We start from the raw sequence: 11,365 nt of genomic DNA on the forward strand, positions 1-11,365 counted from the left end.
AGGACTTAGAGAACTTGGCGCTGGAACAGTAAATGTGGGTGGATTCCAGGAAGGCGAGACCCCTGCGGTGGCGTGTTTAGGAGAGGACTCACAGAGGAAGTAGAACTGGAATTGGGGCTTGATGGGATGATTGAATGTGAATATGTAGAAATTTGGGAGAACATTTCAGCCCAAGTGACAAGGTGACCAGTAGTGGAGAGGGCGGTAGAGATGCACATGGCTATTCACAGAAGCTCACTCCTTTGCTAGAGCAGAAGATTGAGGCCAGCCGTGGGCAGGAATTACACAATCCAAAGCCAGGGAAAGATGACAGGCCTTGGAATGTGTGGCATGTTCATTACTGCCCGGGTTTATGGCTCAGACAAGCCCAGGTTTCTATGAGCATGAGAACTGTGGCAGTGTTGCGGGCACACCCACGGCTTCCGCCTTTGAAAACTGATCTTCAAATGTGAAAGTTAATCCCCACTGCTGGAAAACTGCCATCAGGGTTGAAACTCTCAGATCTGTCAGATGACAGGTACCCAGTCAGCCACCTCCGGATCACACGCGGCTCTGGAAGCTTGACGTAACGTGGTGGGCAGGATGTGCACTCTGACAAGCATGAGCTGTAGATGTAAATGTGGAAAGAGAGATTCAGCTGGGAAGATCCTGCACTGGGAAGGAAAGCCAAGCGTGGCCGTAATACCCTGTAAGTGCCTCAAGGGGCGTCATGAAGATTTGAAGAAAGAGCCACTCCACGTAGGTGGGAGACTGAGAAGGGAAAAATAATGGGTGTGCAAAAGTCTAGTGGGAACAGGGCTCCACCACCGGGGCAAAACACGATTATTCACTTTGGAAAGAATTTTTCTTGAGCGTTTAACAGAAGGTCCATTTCAAAGTATAACCTTAAAAAAATAATCTGCCATTTGCAATTAAAAGGAAAATGCACACTATCATTTATTTGTAGACACTACTTATAATGAATGTTGTTCTGAATTGCCAGAGTCGGGGAACTTAATGTTCTCACATTGGCTGGACAAGACAGTGTTTCTCTATATTTTAATCAATGCCCTGTGCTATGAATCCCCATATACAGACCGTGTTGCTATTATTAATAGCACAAAGCTTTTGGGGTGGGAGTGTCTTAGAATGTAAATAAGGACAGGAACATTAAGCACAGGATATTTACTATACTGAACAAACACCTGAAAGCAGAAAAAACACACTTCCCTGAGACTGATTGTATAAAAATATTTAAGTTTTAGTTTAATGGGTTTTTTGTCTTTTGGTGGTTGCTTAACAGCAGTATATGAATCATGATTTGCAGAAAGTTAAAGTTTCTACTTTATTTGGGGGGAGTACTTTAAAATTCCTTTTGGGAGTTTAAAGCTTAATATTGCCAAGAATAACCAAAACTTTCTGAGAATTCTATAATCTATGGCTAAAAATGGGAACCTGCTTATATTGATACCCCAGAGCTGCTGGCTCCTCATCCCCAGGTATATAAATACAGGCTGGCCTTGGGGCCCTCCCCTTCCTAAATCGCTTGTGCACTGTCCCCAGGATATCTCTCACAAAGTCACAGGGACAGATCCACACTGTAGGTGCATGCTGCCCAATGAGGTTCAGGACATGCTACCCCAAAATATGGCACCTTTGCTTTTGAGAAAACAGCAGAAGCAGAAAGGCCACTCTCACCTTCCTCTTGCCCTTCTCCCCTGAAGCAGATCGTAAGATCATCACTGGAGAGTGCCCTCCCCTTCCCAGAGAAAAGGAGCATCCTTACCTCTGAAGACACGGGGACACAGAGAAGAATCTGAACAAACAGACTTCGCTAAGAGCCCCCTAGTTTTTTACCATTAGATCATACCCTTTTGTCTAATCCTATTTCTCTATGACAGTCCACTCTTCATCAAGTCTTGGGTTCCCTTGTTTCATTGTGTCTTCATTTCTGAAGATTCCTGGGTCACATAAAGCTTATCTTAAATAAATTTGCATGTTTTACACTCGTTAATCTGTCTTTTCTTATAGAAGTTTCTACCATGACCCTTAAAGGGAAAGAAAAGACATTTTTCCTCCCCTACATGGCTTAAGCTTAGTTGAGTAGACACTTCACAGCTGCCAGCAGCTCTATGAGAAACAGCTCTCTTGCCTGCCTGCCATCTCCTTGGGCTACCAAGGCCTGTACAACCCTCAAGGTGCCACATTGCACCGAGTTCCCTTGAACTTTCACAATGCTGCAGGTAAAATGAAAGAAAGCCATTCTCTCCAATTCCAGACCTCAAGTTAACACTATCTGGAGCCCAAGTTTCATGATGACTTGGAAAAAATTCCTCTTGGCATCTGCTTGCAGAAAGCTCACACATTAGTCTCTGTGACCTAAGGAGAAGGAGAAAAATGCAAACCTCTCCACTTCCTGTTTCTACTCCAGGGACCAGCACTCACCACTTACTCTTCCCAAGTTCCCCACAGCACCACCTCCTCACCATGCACATCAACTCATGCAGAAGGCATACAGATCACCAGATGCATAGGCACTGCCAGACTTTCTCTCTCAATTTAGGTTTAGCCAAAATGTTCCTGCTACTTTAGAATGCGTGTATCCTAGTGCTTAAGCCTTAACTATTTTCAAGGTGTGCACATAATTTACAACAGAGTAGAAATAAATGTGCTTGCAGTCTATGATATTTCTCACCTTGAGATGGGTGCATGTCATGCATGCTGAGAACAGAAGCCCAGCCAGAGAGCTGATAATGAACCTTCACGAGGTCTAGAATGTTAGCTCTGAGAATCTGTCCTCTGAACCACCTTCAGCATGACCCAGGAAACCTTACTTTCTTGGCCTGTCACTGATCAGCTGGTATCTTGGACAAGACGTCTCATTGATCTTTTTAATGCATTTAGATTAGGTATCTTTATATTGTTTCTGGCACTAAAATTCTACCATTTTGTTAGCGTAGAGGCTTTTTACAAAGCTTTTTCGCCCTTTTAAAATTTCTTTCTTCAGTACTATAGGGGAATCAAAATCCTTGCACTGGAAAGGGTTAAAAAAAAAAAAAAAAAGAGTCACACCAAGTTAAAGCATCAATAAACAGATACTTTGCCAGCATAAATCTAGTGAAATGACCTTGGTATCTAAGGAACAATCACTTCTTTAAACATGAGCAACAAGGTTCTGCCAGAAATTCAGCATCCGCATTTTTGTGGTCCTCTTCTCATAGATTATTATCTTTGGATGCTCCTCTGGTGGGTGGTCCCTTGTGCATAATGGGGACTGTTGATTCTGCAATAGGACTTGACTTACAATAACCAGAGGTTTGGTATTTTCTAGTACTTATTGCAGATTTCCTTTTCCAAGCACCTCCCTGTTTTACTTAACCTTCAAAAGGAAGTTTGGAGTCCTGCTGGTAAATCACCTCCCTTATTACCCAGAAATTCCTAGTTGGCCATTTGAGGAGAATTAAAGCAAAATATCAAGGCATTGGGACACTTACCTATACCTTGTTCCCTCAGTTGCAGAGGGCAGACAAGTTCTGGACTTTCTCTGAGGATTCCAGTTTGTTTTGCTTATGATTACCATGAGATGGATTTTAGATCCTGACCTAAGTAAACTAAGCTCCAGTCTCCTGACAGTTAAAGTAGACCAGGTTTGGCTGCAGAAAAAAAATCACGATACTCTTTTTTTTTAATCTTACATGCACTCTCAAAATATTAAATAACCAAATTGTAAATGAGGGGTAGTTACCCCACTCCAAAAATGACTTTTGTAAACTGTAGCTCATGGCTCAAATTGAGTCTATGACCTGTTTTTATAAATAAAATTTTATTGGAACACAGGCACACCCATTTGTTTACATATTACTGGTGGCTAATTCCACACTACAATAGCAGAGTTAAGTAGTTTCAACAGAGACCATATGTCCTGCAGTCTAAAATATTTACTGTATGTCCCTTTACAGAAAAAAGTTTGGAGACTTCTGCTCCAAAACAATCCCATTTGGGAATTAGCAAAAAACCAAAAGATGTCATTTTGAGAACTCTAACTCCGAACAACATTTAGTTGTATTTATTGTATTTAGAGTGCTGTTATCCAACCTGAGTTTCCTATAATACTTGCTAGTTCTGCAGAGTGTTACTAGATTTAACAAAAGAAAAGGGGAATTATGTTAAATAAATTTGGAAAATTCTAGAGTAAACCAAGTGAAACAGACTTATTTTCAGTAGTCATTTGCAGGTCATTTAATGTGCTAATATATGTGACAACTCTGCAAAAGAATATTATAGAATTTCTAGCACCATTCGGCCTAGGAAACCTTCCTTTTCAAGAGACATCTCATAGAGTTAATGTTCAAGGAGCATATTATGGGAAAAATGACTTGTTTGTAGCTGGAAAACTTAATAATACTATATTATATCAGAGAATTTGTGTGTCTTCAAGAATGTTTGACTTTAAGAATAAGCAGGTTAACAGCAGATAGGCAATTACCACAGGTTACATATTAATAATTTCTCTGGGCTTACATAAAATTTGAACCTTTCAGTAGCAATTATCTCCTGATCCAGAATCCACTAGGGACAGTGTTGTATTGACATTGCTATGAAGACAGAGCAGAATAGAACTCCGTGCACAAAACTTCCACTCAATGCGGAGAAATTCTCAGGCCCTTTCTTCACCCCCAGAATTTTAGAAAAGCAAAAATCTGTGGAGTAAGTGTTCAAATCATAGTTCCCAGTGAGTGCTGCTTATTTCTGACCTGCCAGCACTTAGTATGAGAAGGTTATGTGGGCGTCAAGAGGTCTAGGAAACCTTAATGTGTCCTTTGGGGAAAGTTGCAAGGAACAATGGAAAAGTTCCTGAATATCGGGAAATGTTTTCTCAAGATCAAGAGATTTATTGGTATGTGGGAGAGATTCCAACGCTGCTCTGCTGCCCGAAACATTTCAGATTTGACTGCTAGCTGCCAGTGCCAATTTTGTTGAGGGACAATTTCGGTGCAGTGGCACACAATATCCTAGGCTGCCGAAGTAACTTAGAACCAGAGAAATTGTGATTATGTTTCCAAAGGCAGAATTTTTACTAGCACACATATTTTTGAAATTCCTACTGACATTGTCACCTATTTACCCAACTAAGAATGTTATTGATAATAAGCCCGGTGTTTGTTTGCTGTAGCCAAGTAGGACTTGGAAACCAAAACAATTACACCCCAGTTCAAAGAAGATTTCTCACTTTTCCCAAATGACTTCCACCTCAGAGAGCACCAGGTCTAGAAATCTGCCTGCTTGCCTACAGAAAGACTGCTCCCTCATTTGGGGATATTTTTGCAGCCTTCTAGGTCTGAGAATGAAAGCAACTCTTGCTCAGCATGGGGTAAGTAGCTGAAAAGGATCAGAATATGCTACCCCGAAATATGCCACTTTGGCATAAAGATTATTTTGAGCTGAAGGGAATTGATAAAAGCAAGCACAGAAAGAACTCTGCCCTCTCCCTTTCTGCTAAGAGCAGGACATAAAGTTCTCTTTCTAAAGGTAACATAACTTTAGCTTTGTCAAGGTGTCCCCCACCTTATAGCCGGAAGAGGAGAACAAGCCTTATCACAGGAGACAGAAGTCAGGGTGAGATGAGTCTGCATAAACAAGCCTTATTAAACAACTTGTATGTACCATATATTTCCTAGTCATCTTCCTACAATTAATCACCCTAGAAACCCACCCCCTCTTTCCCTCTATCTAGTCACTTCTCCACAATTCATTGGTGGAGAAGGGTGCTTTGTTAAGACGGTATATAAGCCCCAGATTCTAGCCATTCTTTTGAGTTACTTATCACTGAGTTCTGCATGTATGTGCATTGCACAGGTAAATAAACAATTTTTTCTCCTATTATGTGTCTTTTGTCAGTTTAATTCATAGGCCACAGCCACTAAACATAAGAGGGTAGAAGAGAAGATCTGAAATTGATCTATAATCGATCTAAAATTGACCTACAGTTTTAAGGTTTCCCAATGTTGTACATTCCAAGCATTCAGAAACATTCATTGGGGACAGTCCCTGCTCAGTAATCCTCTGTCTGAAGTCCTATCATGGTGCTCATTGTACTTTTACTATAATAGTCCTTGACTGGATACTAAAATGAGCCTTTCTGATAACTGCCACCACTCAGTCTTTACAGAATGAATAAACTCTGTCATGAAAGACTTCAAAAACCAATAAAAAGGATTGCTTGGGAAGAACCAAAATAACAACATAAACAAGCGATTCTTAGCTAGATGTAGATTCATTATTGATATTAATCGTAACAATGATCAAAAATTTTTGAGTTGCAATCAGACCATGATTGACAGTGCATTTGTTATCTCATTAATCCTCACAGTAACCTATGAGGTAAGGATGATTAAATGAATTTTACAGACGAGGAAACCAAGGCTCAAAGAATGGTTGTTTCACCTTAGATTATGTATGATTTAAACCCAAAGTCTGTCTCTTCCAAGAGCTAACGTCTGTTGCCCGTGTTTTGCATGCTGAATCTTATTTAGGTCCAAGTACCTTCCCACTAAGAACACTTTGCTGCACTGAAGTTCACCATAAAATAATAGATGCTTGCTGGTTAGTACATTGCTGTAGCAAATATTTCCTGAGGGGCTGCCATATGTTGGGCAATGTGCTTGGTGCTAGGAATACAGGAACACAGCATTGAACACGACAGGCAAACATCCCTGTCTTCATGGGGACTTCAATCATGTTGGAAGGCACAGATGTTTAAAAATATAGTATATTCTGTCATATATAATAAGCCAGACATGAAGGACAGGGAATGCCAGAGGGATACAAGGTCAAATAAGACTCTAGGAGAAGTTTCCATTTCAGCAAAGATTTGCAGGAGGCAAGAAAAGGAGCCCTGAAACTACCTACGGGGAGAGTGATTCAGGCAGTAGGACCAGCAAGGGCAGAGGCCCTGCCGTGGGAGTGTGATTAACATATCTGATCTGGAACAAGGAGGCCCCAGTAAGTGAAGATAAGCAGATAGTTGAGTCTCGACAATGAGATGGGTGAAGCAACTGGTTTCCTCTTACGTTGCTATCCATGTTTCCTCAAAGCCCCACTGGGCTGTTGAGCCCCTCTCCTGCTTCCCCACCACCCTGCAGAAAGTGGAGATACGAGAGAGAGGCTCCACGGAACAGAAGCCGTGGAGAAAGCATCTTTTCCTGATGAAGCCATGAGGCTTGCTGAAGAAATCAAATACCCAAAGCCTCCACCTACCTTCCCTCACCTCAAAAACCCAAACAGATGGGCTTTTTTTTAACTCGACCTTCAAAATTTCAGCTAATTACCATTTTCACAGTTATAATCTGGCAGGCAAACATAGGTCTCTGAAATTAGCACATGAAAATAATAAATAATTTCCTTTAGCAGCAGCAGCTGTCCTTGCTCTGCCCTCATCCTTCAGAACTTCCAGCTAAGGCCAACTGCCAGTATCTGCCTCCCTGCGCCTAAGGCACTCCCCTGCCTCCCCCAGAAAGGCAGAAGGCACACTGCCCATACACAGGCACAGCAGGCTGGACTTAGCAGGGAATTAGTTCCCCTAGGAATGGCCCACCACCTGTGTCTCTCAAGAGCTGGTGTGTAAGGCTGGGTGCAGTGGCTCACGCCTGTAATCCTAGAACTTTGGGAGGCCAAGGCCGGGGGATCTCTTGAGCTCAGGAGTTTGAGACCGGCCTGAGCAAGAGCGAGACTCCATCTCTACACAAAACAGAAAAATTAGCTGGGAGTGATGGTGCACACCTGTAGTCCCAGCCATTCAGGAGGCCGAGGCAGGAGGATCACTTGAACCCAGGAGTTCAAGGTTGCAGTGACCTATGATGACACCACTGCACTCTAGTCTGGGCAACGCAGTGAGACTCTGCCTCACAAAAAAAAAAAAAAAAAAAAGAATTGGTGTTTAGAAACACTGGCTCCACTGTCCCTCAGTAGAGATAAATATGAGGCATGGGTTTTGCAGCATTTCCCTGCAGGATTAAAGCCCAGTCACTCACTGTGGCAGATGGCTTAATACCTCACCCTTTATTGGCCCCTTCTCTTCTTGGTATCACTTCCTCATTCCCTTCCTGGTGTTCCCTACACTCTCTAAATTAATCACCTGCACTTGACTTCTTGCATCAGGTTTTCCTCTGGAGGAATCCAAACTAAGCCATCTTCCCACTATTATTTAGATTAACCAAAGTCCTGTATTACTTGTATAAAGATACTTTTCATTTGTTGGAAAAATTAACTAATACTTTTCATTATCTAAGCTATTTGTCCCCCACGTAAATAACTGAAACCTAACCATAAAAATAAATGTGAAGTGAGTTAGAATAAACCAACAATGCTTGAATCTTGGTTCACTATACCTATTCAGGAGATGCTGGTCAGAATACATGTAAGTTAGAATATGTGCTCTTGGCCGGGCGTGGTGGCTCACGCCTGTAATCCTAGCACTCTGGAAGGCCGAGGCGGGTGGATGGCTCAAGGTCAGGAGTCCGAGACCAGCCTGAGCAAGAGCGAGACCCCATCTCTACTGAAAATAGAAAGAAATTATCTGGACGACTAAAAATATATATAGAAAAAATTAGCCGGGCATGGTGGCACATGCCTGTAGTCCCAGCTACTCGGGAGGCTGAGGCAGGAGGATCGCTTGAGCCCAGGAGTTTGAGGTTGCTGTGAGCTAGGCTGATGCCACGGCACTCTAGCCAGGGCAATAGAGCCACACTCTGTCTCAAAAAAAAAAAAAAAAAAAAAAAAAAAAAAAAGAATATATGCTCCTAAAAATGTTGGAAAGTAGAATTTTTTAAAAAATAAAATGAGTGATCTCAGCAAAAGACAAAGCTATATAGAGCAAAATACTGAAGGAAGAATATTTTGGGGAAGATATGTATTTCTTGGATACCCAACTTTCTAGATGGGTCATTCATTCTGTTCTAATTTTCCAAGTTTTTTGAGCTCATTTCCTTGTCCAATGAGTACATCAGACGACGTGTATGAAGTCTTTATCACAGGCCTTGGCATCATAGGTGCTCAATAAACTTTGATCCCCTGAAAGAGTCAGGCAGGTATTTTCCAGGCAGTCTAAGATTCCAGAATCATTTCCCAATCACGACTTGCCTGATGTCACTGCAGTCACTCACGATGCTTGCTGGTTGCAGTCTGTGGTTACTCTGCATTGGATATGTGTCTATAAATAGACAATTCACACTATTTATGGTAGCACAGGAGTGCCTTGGCTAAGGTAAACAGTTCATTATTCCAAAAGTAGTTTATTACCCATGTTTCTCTAATTTCCTCATTCCTTCTCAACTTTGAACTCAATCAAGATCTTTGAAACCATTTGTAAGCATTTGCACCAGGGCTGGTGGACATGTCCTTCATCTAAAACAGGCTTAGAGAGAAATGGGACAAGTAGTCTTCAACGCAAACCTTCTTCAGCAGCTGACTGAATCCTGTTATGTGGTCCCACTTCACGGGTTAACCCAGGTATAGCTTCTATTTCAGTCTTCTACTCACAGTCTCATTTCTAAGTAATTTGTTCTCCTCAGTTTAATTTTATAGACGATTAAGGTTCTAGTATTTGGGAGCAAACAGCTATTCAAAAGGGATTGATACATTCAAAATCTGCCAGGATTATGATGAATGAGGTCATTTAATACAATGAAAATTTTGATCTGGTTTTAGCTTTGAACTTGAGAATGTCAGATACCAAAACTATAAGCTGCTTAAGAACAGACTGGATGAGAAAACATGCTACTTATTTCTCAGATGCTTTCTGCAAGTATTAAACCTCAGACTTTGAAACTGTATGCAGCCTTCATGTTAGAAATAATAATTAGAAAGTATCATGATAAAGGGCCTTTGCTGAGTTACTTATACATTTGTGACTGTTGGAATTATTGGCTCTGGCATTCCCTGTGGAGGTGGTTGGGCTTAGCCTTCTCTCCGTGTGGCTGCTATGGGCATGAGGGGGCATGCCCAGGACACGGGAGGCTGCAAGGTGAGGTGCCCCTGCCCCCATTCCCTCGTGCTCCACTCCTCACAATGAATGGCTTCCCTCCTCCCTCAAGAGGACCCTGGGTACCCAGTCAGGCTTGTTTTCTTATCACCTGCACTGCCTTGAAGGTTCTCTTCTAAAATACATTTTATTCTTAGGCATTTACAAAGAAACTCGTCCCACCGTCCAACTCTCAACTACAATTCTTCCTCAGGACCCTGAAATCTCTGTTACTGTATTAGTTTGCTCTGGCTGCCACAACAAAATACCAGAGACTGGGTGGCTTAAGCAACTCAAGTTTATTTTCTCACACTTTTTGGAGGCTAGAAGTCCGAGAACAAAATGCCAGTGGGCTGGGTTCATGCTGAGGCCTCTCTCCTTGGCTGGCAGATGGCGGCTTTCTCGCTGTCCTCACATGGCCTTTTTGGTACATGTGCCTTTGGTGTCCCTATATATTTCTTAATCTCCTTTTCTTAAAAGGACACCAGTCAGATTGCATTAAGTCCTTTCCTAACAGCCTCTTTTGAACCTAATTATCCCTTTAAAGGCCCTATTTCTGAATACAGTCACATTCTAAGGTACCGAATACAGTCACATTCTAAGGGATACAATTCAGCCCATAGAAGTGACATTTTCACGTCCCCAGCTTTATTAGCTGCTACTGTAACCCAAAAAGGTGTATTTCTCTGAAAATGAGTGGCAAGAAAAGAAGAAAAAGAAGGGAAATTGATAGCTATTGCCTATTTCTGAAAGTATTAATATTTATTTACAGGTATTTATTATTTTTTAAATGTTGGCATTGATTTTACTGACACATTCCTACTTTCTGTATTACTACAGCACATTTCCTGTATTGGAAGCAGTGTGCAGATTCCACCTGAAATCATTCGAGTTTCGGCACCTGTCTCAAGTACTTCCAGAACTCAGTAAGGAATTCTGAATGCAACCGGCAGGATTTTTAAATGTTTGCTCTGTTTTTGTGTTTACTATTCACTGACATGATGTGGGATTTTTGTTTTGAATATTTTGTTTGTTTGTTTTTAAGAAACTCATTAACTCCAAGACCTAACCTCTCACCTTTGGCTGATTTCTCTTATAATTGGCATGGATGGAAGAGTCAGCACAGAAAATCAAGAATGAAATCCATTGCACTCATCTGAAAAGCAGAAATTAGTGAAACTTTGTACATTTAAGCATCATAAAAAATACATGAACAGACCAGATGCTGAATAGATGACTGATTGATATGGTCTCAAATTTGCTTAATAGGATTACATTTTTAAATGTTTCTGTAAACAGATTTCCTAAATCTATTTTCTAAAACATACTCTGTACTGAATTCTTTTGCATCAACATTCGATTAAACTT

Source organism: Propithecus coquereli, unplaced genomic scaffold (genome assembly GCF_000956105.1).
Source record: "Propithecus coquereli isolate 6110/MARCELLA unplaced genomic scaffold, Pcoq_1.0 Scaffold118, whole genome shotgun sequence".
NCBI lineage: Eukaryota > Metazoa > Chordata > Mammalia > Primates > Indriidae > Propithecus > Propithecus coquereli.